Here is a 13599-nt window from a genome sequence, read left to right as displayed (position 1 = left end):
GGGAGTTGGGAATTGTTTTACAGCTTCTGTTATTTCTCCCACTTTCTGCTATTTCTCAAGACCAAGTTAGAGGAAGGGGAAACTGGAGAGGAGGGTGAAGGTAGAGAAGCCTGGAGAAGCTTAGAGGAGGAGAGGAACTCTTTGGGAGAGGAAGGCTGGGGGTCCTTGAAGCATGTGGCTTGGGGCACTAGGACCTTTCCTCCCTCGGTCTACACCGGGTCACTCTCCGCGTGGTTCCCAGCGCCCTGAGGCCCAGCCCCCTCTGCTGCCCTGACGTGTCCCTTCTGCCTGGGCGCTGGGCGGCCTCAGAAGCGCTCAGCCAAGTTCCCCAGAAGAGGGATATGAGCCGCCCCAGGGCTGAGAAAGCCGGACAGAAAAAGGCAGAGAGCAACGCTGCGGTCGGACAGGCTACAGGCGCAATCCCCTTCGCTCCCAGGCTGGGGTCCTGGAGGAGGCGAACCAAAACCTGAACCCCGTCACCCTATCCCTGCGCCCCGGGGTGACGGACTCTCCAGGATCCGGCTCTCCAAAGCTAGCACCAAGTGCCTTGGAAGCCTGCGCGCGTTCCCGTGTCCCGGGGTGATCTTTGCCGCAGCTGCCGGGCCTCCCGGGCCCCACACCCCTCCCACCTCACGCCTGGTACACGGGGCCAGACCCCCATCCGGTCCCCTGGGCCCTGCACGTCACGAGCCCCCTGGGCCCAGCGCTCCTCTGCGCTGGCGCCGCGCGTCCCAGCCTTGCGCACCCGCACCCAGCTCCCTCGGTCGCCGGGCCCTCCTGGGACTCACCTGCGCTGGGACTGAAGTGGCGGCCACCCCAAGCCCGGGGGCGGCGGCGGCGGCGGCGGCGGCGGCGCAGGGGTAGGAGGGCAGTGCGGGGCTCCTGGCACAGCGGCCGCCAGGCGCCTGGTGCTGCCGAGCCGCGGACCCGCCCAGAGATATAAATAACATTATCTGAGGAGGGACATTCCTGCCGGGGGACATCGCTGCTGCCGGGACCAGATAGTCCCGCGGCGGGGGCGGGGAGGCGGGGCCGCAGCCTCCCGCAGCGCCAGGCCCAGCCCCCGCCTTCCCCACCCACTCCCGCACCTGCCAATCAGCCTCCGCGCCGGGGGGCACCTGCCGGGCCTTAGCCCGGCTCCTGGAACCCGCCTCTGCCTCCTCACCCGCAGCTGAGCCCAGGGCGCCTCCATAGTCGCTCACCTCCCCTAACCCCGTGCCTCCCCGAGCCCCCTGCGGCGGGAAAAGGGTTGGACTCCGTAGTTCGGGCCTAATTCGTGCGCCCCGAGCGGCGAGCCTAGTGGCGAAAACGAGCCCTCCAACCTTTCCCGCCCTGCATCCCCAGTGCACACAGTTCGGTTTTTAAAACACACGAAAGGACACTCTTAGGCAGTAGGGTGGGCGCGGCGGGCATCCGGGCGCTGCTCCCCCGCCGTCGCGGGTTTGGTAAGGACAGACTGATCCCGGGGGCTGGTGCATTAGAAAGCGCGCTCCCGGGCGGGCTTCTCCCCGGGGCTATGAGAGCAGACGCTGGGAGGGCAGGGGGCGGGCACTTGGCCCGAGGCCCCCAACCTCAGTCCGAGCTCGGTGTAGCTGTTTTCTGCCCGCAGACCTAGTGTAAGTCAGGACGAACCAGGCAAAGCTGGCGGCGCGCAGCCTACAGTCCCAAGGCGCTCACACATTGTAGGGTCTGTACTCAACAGGCAGGCTGCCACACCTGCCCTCCTGGCCGGCCGGGGTGTCCGGGCGAGTGAGGGTGCCTTACTGCAAGCCTGGATGAGGTGCAGCGAAGCAGGCCGGAGGAAATACTAGAACCGATGGTGTTAAAGAGAAAAGGCATCTCCGAGTCGCCCCCGGAGACAGACTCACAGAACATTGGCAGCTTGCAAGGCAGTCTATTTTCTTGACTTTCTAACGATACAAGGTCATTGTTCAGTAAGGTTTACCTGTAAGCCTTGCAGTAGCTTTCATCTCTTTTCTCCACCTGCGGTGCCTGGGATGATTTCTCATCAGCTATCAACACAGGCGATCTCAGGTATTATGGAAATTACCATAGAGATTAAAAGCGCATAGATGCAGAAAGAAGTTTTAACTTTTACTGATGCTGCCTGGTGTTCTTAACAAGGGAACAAACATTCTTATTCCTGAGTTATTTGCTTGGAAGTATAATTGTGCTGTTTTCCAGAATTCACCCAGGAAAGGGGTGTTTAATTGCCAGATGTTCAAGTTTAGTTTATATCTCGAACATATGAAAAGATACTTCACTTCCTGCTGCAGTCCCACTTCTTGAGAGTGGGCCTTTAGACACTGAGATGTGCCGAGTGGGACAGACACCCCAGGTATTACAAAGCCACAGAATTCTCCACTCCACCCTCCACTTGGCTGGACCCTTATTACAGCTCAATTTTCCAAGAGACACTAGTAATATGGGAAATAAAATACAAAAACATACATGGTCATCCATATATTATCAGTAATCCCCTCCTCCTCTTGGTTGATGACATTTAAGAATGTATTTGACTATTACTGAGTTAGAAACAAAGTTCTTTTTTGTGAAATAAAAACATTTAAAAGTCAAATTTTGACAAGAAAAGCTCAAGTAAAACAGGCCAGCTTCAAAAACTGAGACTGTTATATATCTCAAGCAGAAATCCTTGATCTATTTTTGATAGAAAAAATGGAGGGAAATTATGTGTTTATGGTTTTTTAAAACCTTGTATGAACAAACTTATTAGATAAATTCATGGTTCTCTAGAATCATAGTTCTGCAGCTACGTAATTATATACTACACAAAACAGATAATTCCTTAGCTATAGGTCTGTGGCACTGAACTAAATAGTTGCATACATATTTTTCTTGGTAGCCTTAACATTTATAATTTTCAACCATAAGAAAAAATTAATATGATAAAAGCTCCAAATCAGCAGACAGATTACCTCAACATTTTACAAACCAGCTCAGCTGCCTTAGTTATGTCCACTTTAGCTGAAAGCTAAATAATTCAATACAACCTCATTTGCTACAGAGCATGTTATCCTGACAGCATCCCCAAATGCTTTACAGCTAATAGAGTTACAGTGAAATGATAAATCAGAACTGAGGGAGAGAGGAAATTTAGAAGTACCCAGGCTTGCAGTGAGGAAAAGGACATTGTCAAATAAGAGGGAAAAGAGGACAGATTCCTGCGACCTGGAATGAGAAATTGGGAGAATAAAAGAAGGGAGAAAGACCGAGTGTGGTGGCTCACGCCTGTAATCCCAGCACTTTGGGAGGCCAAGGAGATCAAGATCAGCGAGGCCAACATGGTGAAACCCCATCTCTACTAAAAATACAAAAATTAGCTGGGTGTGGTGGTGCGCACCTGTAATCCCAGCTACTCAGGAGGCTGAGGCAGGAGAATCGCTTAAACCTGGGAGGCGTAGGCTGCAGTGAGCTGAGATCGTGCCACTGCACTCCCACCTGGGTGATAGAGCAAGACTGTTCTCAAAAAAAAAAAAAATAAATAAATAAATAAATAAATAAATAAATAAATAAATAGAAGGAGACAAAAAGAAAAGAAAAGAAAAAGAAGAAGGAGAAGGGATCATGAAATCAAGGTTATCATTGTGGACAACAGGGATCAAGTCTGAAGGGACCTCCTCAGAGGAGTACAGAATGCCTCTTGGAATTGTCTACATGAAGGATGGGAGATAGGTCTTCATCCTGGTGGGATAAGGGATTGCCCCCACTGGTCTCCCACCCGTGTTGAAAATCTACACTTCCCAGCTACCCAGCAAGCTTCACACAGGCAGTCTGCAGATTTGGAAGAGTTCTGGGGCCAGAAGAGAAAGTATGCATTTGAGAATAAATGTTGACAGCCAGAGAGTGGGGTGGGGGTGGGGTTGGGGGCTGGGGGAAGCAAGGGGGTAAGCCTTCATAGAACTGTCTACTCAGCTCTAGCTGAAACCAACAGGTGAGGCCAAGAAGATACAAGTTGGGACTTATATTAGAGTCACCTAGCCTAAGAGGGAACTTCCACTTTCCATTTCTGCAGTCTGAGTTTTTCACAATGAGCTTGTATTATTTGATAATAAGTAGAGGGGATAAATAAATTAAAAAGTAAAGACTGGATGGAGATGGTGGATTGAGTACATGCAGTTAGCTTCCCTTCTACCATATATTTCATTAAAAGATATGTCTGAAAGAGACATCTAACAGCACAGGGAAATAAGGAAAAGGCAGATAAATGTTCCAACAATGTTCAAGAAATCCAGAGATATAGAAAAGATGCAAGATCTGATTCACAGAGAAACAGAATCAGAAGAAACCAAAACAGATTCAGGAGGAGCAATAGTTTAGGGAAGTTGCAAGCAAGAGTTAAAGGACACAAGAACAGCAGGGGTCCTGAAACGGAGTATTTCACTTAGGAGCTTCCTCTGTCCTGCTCACATTAAGTATCAGGTGTTTCTCTGTGGGATAAAAATGTTAGTGGTGATCCTGGACCTGAGGGGCAGAGCTCAGCTACCTAGTGACCCCAAGAAATGACAGAAACCACTCACTGTCTTGGGATAGCGTGTCGTGACCTTCTTCATAGCTCCTGAAGACAGGTATGATAAACAAAGAGGAGGCAAGCCCGTTCCCACATTAAGAGATGATGGGATGGGACCGCCACCAAATTATCTTATGAGGAAAGGGGAACCAATACCATGAAAGAGAAGCACCAAACTCAACTATTAGAAGAAAATAATATGAGAGGAAACTAAGTTAATAAAGGGAACAAGATAAATGTTAAATGAAATTAATTTTAATCAGCAAAGGCTTGAAAGGATATTGCACCCACGACAAATAATTGGTGAGAAATCTTAGAAATTTAAAAAGTCACTTCTGATATTGAAAATTCATTAGTTCAGAAGCAGAACAGACCCACTTGAAGAACAAATAAGTGGAAACAGAAGCCAAAGAAATTTTCCCCAAACCCCAGGCAAAAGACAAAGGAGATGGAAAATATGTGAAAATGGTTGAAAACCATGTAGGCAAAGTCCCCCAAGGTCCAGTATTTGCTTAATAGAAGTTACAAAAGGAAAGAAAAGAGAGTAGAAGAAGGTAATAATGGGAAAGTAGAATAGAAATTCCCAGAGTTGAAGAAAAACATAAATTTTCAGATTATAAAATCCAACTGAGTTGCCAGCCAGATGATTTTTAAATATAGTTCACAGTTTTATGAACAGTTTTAAAGTTTATGATTTTATTTATAAAACCCAAGACATTGAATAAAAATAAGTCATAAACCAAGAACTATATATAATAAGCTAGACTAACTTGCTTGGCCTTGAATTAAATTGATCCTAAAAATATTTTGAGCTAGGTGTGATGGCTCATCCTTGTAATCCCAGCACTTTGAGAGGCTGTGGTAGGAGGATCACCTGAGCCTAGGAGTTCGTGAGCTATGATTATGCCACTATACTCCAGCCTGGGTGACAGAGCAAGACCCTATCTCAAAATAAATAAATAACTGAATCACATAACCAAAGTTATTTGTGTGAAATAAATGAACCACTTGAATTCAATTCATAAATGAATATATATGTAGGAAAGCTACTGAAAAACATAAATACCAAACCAAACAAACCTGAAGTTCCACTCAACTCAAATCCCTGCCAACAACAATGGAGGATTCAAGAATTCAAGATAATGTACAGAAATCACTAGAATAGTGCCCATAGTTCAAAAATCATTATTTCACTTCTTCTTTACCCTTTTGCTAAGAGATGCATTTCATAAAATTAAGGTAAAATTTCCATTTCATTTCTGGAAACATCTAGGAGCATCACCTCCTCCACAACTTTCAAAGACAAAGAAGCAGCAGGACCAATTGGAAAAGCCTGCCATTTATAATACGGAGGAGCTGAAGACTAGGGACCAAACTTACCCTTCAGATGCCTCAAACAGAATGGTTACAGAAGGAACCTGAAAATCTGCAGCAAGTTTGCAAATACCAGACGAACCACCCTCCAAAAGAGCAGATGACACCAATTTCAAATTCCCCTCCACCAATAACAGGAAAAAGCAAAGCATGATCTGTATCCTGTCATCTGCTAGTCCATGAAAGCATTAACCAGGCTTGGGAATGAATGAGCATCTTTTATGGTACTTCACTTCCTGATCTTTCCCTGCCTCACAGGATTAGGTTATCTGTTGCCTCATATGAGCTTCAACATGCATAATGGCAGGCTTACACTGGGGTATCTGATGAACTGGGGCCTGTAGGTGCTAACGTCTTATAGCAGTTGCCTTGTTCCATAGGCTGTATTCATTTGCTACGGCTCCTATGACAAAGTGCCACACACTGGGGGGCTCAAACACAGAAATTAATTTTCTTGCAGTACTAGAATCTAGAAGTCCAAGATCAAGGTTTTGGCAGGGCTAATCTCTCCTGAAGCCTCTCTCCTTGGCTTGAAGAGGGCTGTCTTTTCCCTCTGTCTTCACATCGTCTCCATGATATGTACATCTATGTCCTAATCTCCTTTTCTTATGAGGACATGAGTTATTTGGTTAGGGCCCATCCATACGACCTCAGTTTTACTTTCACTACCTCTGTAAAGCCTTATCTCCAAATACAGTCACTTTATGAGATATTGAGATTTAGGACTTCAACATGTGAATTTGGGGGGATACAATTCAGTCCATCACACAGGCCTCATCTTTTCTCACAATGAATTGCTTCTGGAGCCTGTTACCTATTCATCCGTTCTCCAGTTACCCTCTCCTTCAACTCTGCTTCCTCATATTAGCCAAAGTATACTTTCTAAAAAGGCAAGTTGGTTCTGTCACTCTGCTTCTTTAAATCAGCCAGTAGCTCCCCATTGCCTTCAGGATATAGTTTTCAGATTCCCAGCACTTAGCATAGTACATGACACGTAAGAGGTACTCAATAAAGGCCCAATGAGCAAATAAGTAAATAAATGAATGAACACATAATGGAAATTAAAAGAGGTTGCAGTCTTGGAGATCAGCCAAAGTAGTAGGTAATTTAAAAAGTCATTTCTGTTTGGCTTAAAAATGCATATTTGTGATTTTTTTTTCAGGAGATTCAATTTCCTATCTATGTTCAAATAAGTTTATTTAAATGAATTCACATTCCCTGAAACATAACTGGCAATATTTGTGCCTGAATTTCACCAGGACCTCAGCTACCCTGAGGCATCCATACTTAACTTATTGTCTGTGGGTGAGAAATGGAGTCAACTGAGTAGGTTTTATGCTCACAGCTACCACGGAGCTCATCTATGGAGGCAAGGGTCTGCCATCTTCTAGTGTCTTTATAACCAGTGATAGCAAACACAATAATGATGATTCAGTTAGCTTTTGTCTCTGTCTGCTCTACCCTCTCAGTGATCATTTTCAGACCTGGTCTCTGGTCAATGGCCCTGCTCCAACTCCCATATTCCACTATGCCAAAGCCTTGGGCACACAGCATTAAGAACGTAGGAAGATAAATCCAAAAGCATTATGAGAAGTGAGTTAATATTGTTTTAATATTAACACTCTACCTGAGTACTTCACAGAGCAGGTAGTCTGCAAGTAGATTAACTAACCCTGAAAACTTTGTTCTCTTTCTTTGTTGATATTTATCAAGCCAGGAACTCAAATCAAGGGTAGAAAATATAATTTAAAAAAAATCAAATTTGTTAATATGTAATGACAGCTGGAGTTCTAACAGTTGAACTAATTAAACAATTTTGTGTTTATATGATAATTATTGCCAGCATAAATGGTCTTGTTAATTGCTTTTGTTAGTGAGCAGTTTCCAAATTTACAAATATTTGTTCATAATATTAACCAAGACCTTTGGGAAATTTCCAATAAAGTTTGGAAAGATATGGCAATAAAAGACTCCATTACTTCTGCAAATTCATCTCATTTTCTTTTCTATGGGATATTTCTAGAGCTGCCCAATTTCTGTTTGGATATTTCTTCAAAGCTTTAAGGTCTATCAGAAACTCTGATTCAACTCAAACATGATGTATTTTACAGAATACCTACAGAATATAACTGAGTCTTCTCAGAAATATAATTTTCCTCATTTTCTTTTTTGTACGAAAAATTCTATTTTTAAAAGTGTATTTCTCATACTGCCTTATATCAATTTTTATCCAATTTCATGAAGTAAATTGCTATCATTATCCTTACTACTATATAAAGAAATTAAGAGTTTAAGTAGTTTTACAAAGATCACATAAAAATCAAATCTCTTGCTTATTAAAGCATTGTTTATCCAAGGAGCAGTATCTCATGATTTTTAAATTAACAAATTCCATGATATTTAATGTAGGTGATTCATACTATAACCTAATATTTTAGGTCATTAATTAAGTCAAGAATTTAGCCCCACATTATGCTGAGCATGTACAAAGTAACAACTCTGTGCTGCTTGTTCTATTCCATCACTATCTTAATAATCAAAATATATTTAGGTGCCTAGCTCTTGACCTTCCACAGCAGAAACTGAACCAAAGGAAAGTTGTAGACCATTCTTTTGGGAGGAGTTCCAAACCGTGAGTGGGCATTTGTTTTTCATCACTGACCCCAACTGCTGCCTAACTCTATTTCTCAACCCTTACCCTTCTTCCCTACTAAATACTGCCAGAAACAAACAAGTAGGCACCAGCCCCATATGATTTTAAATACTCAGCATATCCCTATCTTGCCTTCATTCCAAAGATTATTCAGGAATCTGATAACTTATTTCATAACTAAAAACAATTTTTTTTTAGACAAAGTTTTGCTCTTGTTACCCAGGCTGGAGTGCAATGGTGGGATCTTGGCTCACTGCAACCTCTGTCTCCCAGGGTCAAGTGATTCTCTTGCCTCAGCTGCCCATATAGCTGGAATTACAGGCACCTGCCACCACATCCAGCTACTTTTTTTTCTATTTTTAGTAGAGACGGGGTTTCAGCATGTTGGTCAGGCTGGTCTCGAACTCCTGACCTCGTGATCTGCCCACCTCGGCCTACAAAGTGCTGGGATTACAGGTGTGAGCCACCGTGCCCAGCCTTGAAAACAAAACTTAAAATGCAAATACCTTGGGAGGAGTTGGCTTTTAAAGTAGGATATCTTTTGGCTATTGGCATAAGAAAAAAAATCAGTCCCACTTAGTGGGGCTATTATTTTAATAGCCAAGTAATATTTTTTTAAAGATAGTAGTGGGTAAACCAGAGGGATCAGTAGATGTAAAGGCAAAAGACCTGGATTCTACTTCCTCTTAATCTCTCTATGTCTCAGTTTCTCTTCTGTGAAATGATGGCATTGAACTAGCTAGTCTCTAAGGATTCTTTTAACTTTAACTTTCCATATTTTACACATATGCTAAGAACATAGTAGATGATCATTATAATAATGAAAAATTGGAAATCACTTCAATGTTCATCAAAATGGGATTGGTTAAACAATTTATGATGCGAAAACACACACACACACACACGCACACACACACACACACACACATAAATTCTATGTAGCCATTTAAGTGATACGGTTTTATACTTACTGATAGGGAAAGATGTCATGACATACTGTTGATTTTTTAAAGTAGGCTCTTAATAATTTCTATTTGATTAAGAAATAAAACATTTTATATCTAAGTGATTTCTAGATGGTGGGATTTAGAGTAATCCTTCCTTCTTATTTTTCCATGAGGCTTGAGTGTTTTATAAGCATAGAATATTTTATAATAAATAACAAAGTTATTTTCAATGTAGGGGAAAATATACTAAAATGTAAATAGCAGATATGAGATCCTTACCTGTGAACAAGCTTTGATAGAGAGGATGGTGAGGGCAAGAACAAAACAGAAGTGAACTAAAGGAAAACTAGGTCTGAATAATATTCTCATCAATAACTCAGATAATGGAATAACTGTGCCATGAAGGCTTTTTATAAAATGTTCCTTTTATGAAAAACCAGCACAGCTGATCTGTTTTGCTTATTCAGGGATCCCATTGCCAGTGTGGGAGAGGAGTTGCCTGACCCATGCTCAGCCCCTTACCAGTCCATCCAAGGAGCAATGGGAAGATCTGTCAAGCTATCACACTGCCCAAATGGAATCTGAGGCTCTGGAAAGAAACAATCCCTAGTTTGTTTTGCACTGCTGTAACAGAATACCATGGACTGGGTAATTTATAATAAACTGAATTTATTTGGCTCACGGTTTTGGAGGCTGGGAAGTCCAAGGTAATGGCACTGGCATATGGCGAAGGCTTTCCAGCTGCATCATCCCATGATGGAAAGATGGAAGAGCCAGAGAGTGAACAAGGGTGAGGGCAAGAGGGGCTGATCTTATGAAACCCAATCTCCTGATAATGAATGCCCTCTTAAGATAATAACATGAATGCACTTATGGGGGCAGAGGCCTCATGACCTAATAACTGCCTCAAGATCCCACCTGTCTGGACGGATCATTTGAGCTCAGGAATTCAAAACGAACCTGGGGAACATGGCAAAACCCAGTCTCTACAAAAAAAATTTAAAAATTGGCTGGGCATGGTACTACATGCCTGTAGTCCCAGCTACTCAAGAGTTGGGAGGATCACCTGAGCCCAGGAGGCTGAGGCTGCAGCGAGCCAAGATCACACCACTGCACTCCTGCCTGGGCAACAGAGTAAGACTCCGTCTTGGTGGGGGGTGGAAAAAAAGATCCCACCTGTCAGCATTGGGAATTAAGTCTCCAACATATGAACTTTGGGGAACCAATCAAACCATAGCAAACCCTAATATTTTATGACAGGACCAATCTTATAACTTTGTTTTCTTTCCTACTGTGCTTTAATTACTTGTTTCCTAAGGTTGCCCAATTAACCTTGATAATTATATTACTCAAATAAACATGAAAAATTTGGAACAAACTATAAGGTAGGTTAAATATCAAATATGAATTCATACAAGATAAATCAGCAAAAGAAAAAGAATAAGCTTTTTTTTTTTTTTTCCTTGAGAGAGTCATGCTATGTTATCCAGGCTGGTATCAATCTCTTGAGTTCAAGGAATCCTCCCACCTCAACCTCCCAAGCAGCTAGGACTACAGGTATGAGGCACTGCACACAGCTGAGAATAAGCTTCTTAAATGCAAAATGGTGGCCCAGGTGCAGTGGCTCACACCTGTAATCCCACCACTTAGGGAGGCCAAGGCAGGTGAATCACTTAAGGTCAGGAGTTCAAGGCCAGACTGTCCAACATGGTAAAACCCCATCTCTACTAATAATACAAAAATTAGCCAGACATGGTGGTGTGCACCTGTAATCTGGGCTGAGGCAGGAGAATCACTTGAACCCAGGATGCAGAGGTTACATTGAGCCGAGATTGTGTCACTGCACTTCAGCCTGGGCAAAGGAGAAAGACTCCATTTCAAAAAAAAAAAAAAAAAAAAAGCAAAATCGTAAATAACAGTTTTGAAGTTGAAAATCGGTAGGAAAAAAATCTTGCAGAAGATCATAAATCCAGGTCAGCACTGTGGTTGTCAGCAGTCAGAAAGTGTGGGAGCTCTCCACATGGGATGTGAGATCCATGCATCCAAACAGGGTCTAAACTGTCCTACTTAAGGGACAGTTTCCTATATATCTGTTTCTGACTTGTGATTATTAGTGCTATATATCTGTTTTTCACCAATTGTATCATACCTTTCATACTCAAATTCCTTGACTCAATTTGGGGATCAATGGCTGCAGAGTTTATCTAAGGAGCTAGAAAGGGCATCGAGAGGCTATGAGAACAGAGAATAGAGAATATGAGAATGCATGGCTATGAGAATAGAGAAGCCATGCTCACAAGGAAAAGAATTTCTTTTGCTGCTGTTGCTTTGAGACAGAGTCACACTCTGTCATCCAGGCTGGAGTGCAATGGTCTTGGCTTGATCTTGGCTCACTGCAACCTCCGCCTCCTGGGTTCAAGTGATTCTCCTGCCTCAGCCTCCCGAGTAGCTAGGACTATAGGCACATGCCACCATGCCCAGCTAATTTTTGTATTTTTAGTAGAGACAGGGCTTCACTATGTTGGTCAGGCTGGTCTCTAACTCCTGACCTAGTGATCCGCCCACCTCAGCCTCCCAAAGTGCAGGGATTACAGGCGTGAGCCACCATGCCTGGCCCAATGAAGAGAATTTCTAAGGTTCAGACCCAGAGCCGCTCAGGAAGTCAGCGAGTCTCTGCCTACTGGAAGTGCTAGAGGCATGCAAGAACCATGACCAGAAACTCTAAGTGGAGCCACAACAAGTCAAGAACAGCATGTACATAATTTAGTTTATCTCTCACTAATTCATTATTTATTTTACTTGTCATAGTCTGCTTACTGAAAGGATTTCTGAAGGGGTTCTTGTGATTTATTTACCAGAACAAAGTTCTGTATCAGTCTTCCCTTTCCAACTAGATTGTATGATGCTTGATCCTTTAAAAAGTTTCTCTTCTATTGCCCACAAGCCCTAGTATGATACTGAACAATGATAGATGGTGCATATGCAAAAATAATGCTGAAGATTTTAATAAGCATAAGTACACAACCTAAGTACATAGTCTACTGGTTGCTTTAATGAATAAAGCTATGTTACAGATTCTAGCTCATCTCCTGGATCCCACATAAGACATGGTGACCATATGTTCGTTCCAGTTTGCCCAAAACAGGCTTGCACCTTTTGTCCTGGCATAATCGTTAATAGGACTCCCTTGCAGTCTCAGAAATATAATGGTTTGGACAATAAATTTTACAATGACCTTATTGATCAGCCACTCCCCAGGGGCTTCCCAGTAAATTCTAATGTACAAAAAGTAATTTTGCTTTAACAATGAAGGAAAACTTTATGGCAAAAGACAACCACAAAGTACAAAGTTAAAATTACATTATTAACTACTTGCTATTTCCTATGTAAAATGGTTTAATCTCTATATAAATGTAAGCCAACTCTGCCCTCTGCTGTCTTATAACAGTATTATGACATTGTTTCAGTTTCATTGATTGAAACTGATTGTGTTCGTTGTATTGATTACATTAGAGTGTGGACTCTCAACTTTGTCTACTGCTATATTAGCTTTTAGAAATCCCCACTGCCTATCCTGCATCCTACACCAGTAAATCAGAATCTCTGGGGATGAGACCCAATTATGAATTTTTTAAGCTCCCCAGTTGATTTCAATGTGCAGCTAAAGTTAAGAACGGTTGCTTAGAACATCATATTGAATGATCTGTTGTTGTTAACTTAGTTATTTGATTTCACAGTCCAGATCTGGGGACTCCTTGGAGATTAGAAGAAAAAGATGAGTATATCAGAACAAATATTGGGGGTGGTGGCTCGTGCCTATAATTCCAGCACTTTGGGAAGCCAAGGTGGGCAGATCACCTGAGGTCAGGAGTTCGAGACCAATTACTCGGGAGGCTTAGGCAGGAGAATCACTTGAACCTGGGAGGTGGAGGTTGCAGTGAGCCAAGATCACGCCACTGCACTCCAGACTGGGTGACAGAGTGAGACTCTTGTCTCAAAAAAACAAAGCCATTCCAAGGGATGGTGTTTTACGTGTGTGTCTGTGTGTGTGTGTCTGTGTGTGTGTGTCTGTGTGTGTATGCACACACAGACACACA

General features: G+C 43.0%; 1 protein-coding gene across 1 annotated transcript in view; it reads right to left on the bottom strand.

The window, feature by feature from the left end:
* Positions 1-1020, bottom strand: part of SPTB (spectrin beta, erythrocytic) — a 138967-nt gene extending 137947 nt beyond the window's left edge. Inside the window, exon 1 of the mRNA XM_074393126.1 lies at positions 789-1020. The gene's annotated coding sequence lies outside the window, so the exon portion shown is untranslated. The remainder of the gene's footprint in view (positions 1-788) is intronic.
* Between the last annotated feature and the right edge of the window lie 12579 nt (positions 1021-13599).

Source organism: Saimiri boliviensis, chromosome 2 (genome assembly GCF_048565385.1).
Source record: "Saimiri boliviensis isolate mSaiBol1 chromosome 2, mSaiBol1.pri, whole genome shotgun sequence".
Taxonomy (NCBI): Eukaryota; Metazoa; Chordata; class Mammalia; order Primates; family Cebidae; genus Saimiri; species Saimiri boliviensis.
The sequence above is the reverse complement of the archived record's forward strand: the minus strand, read 5'-3'. Positions and strand labels throughout refer to the sequence as shown.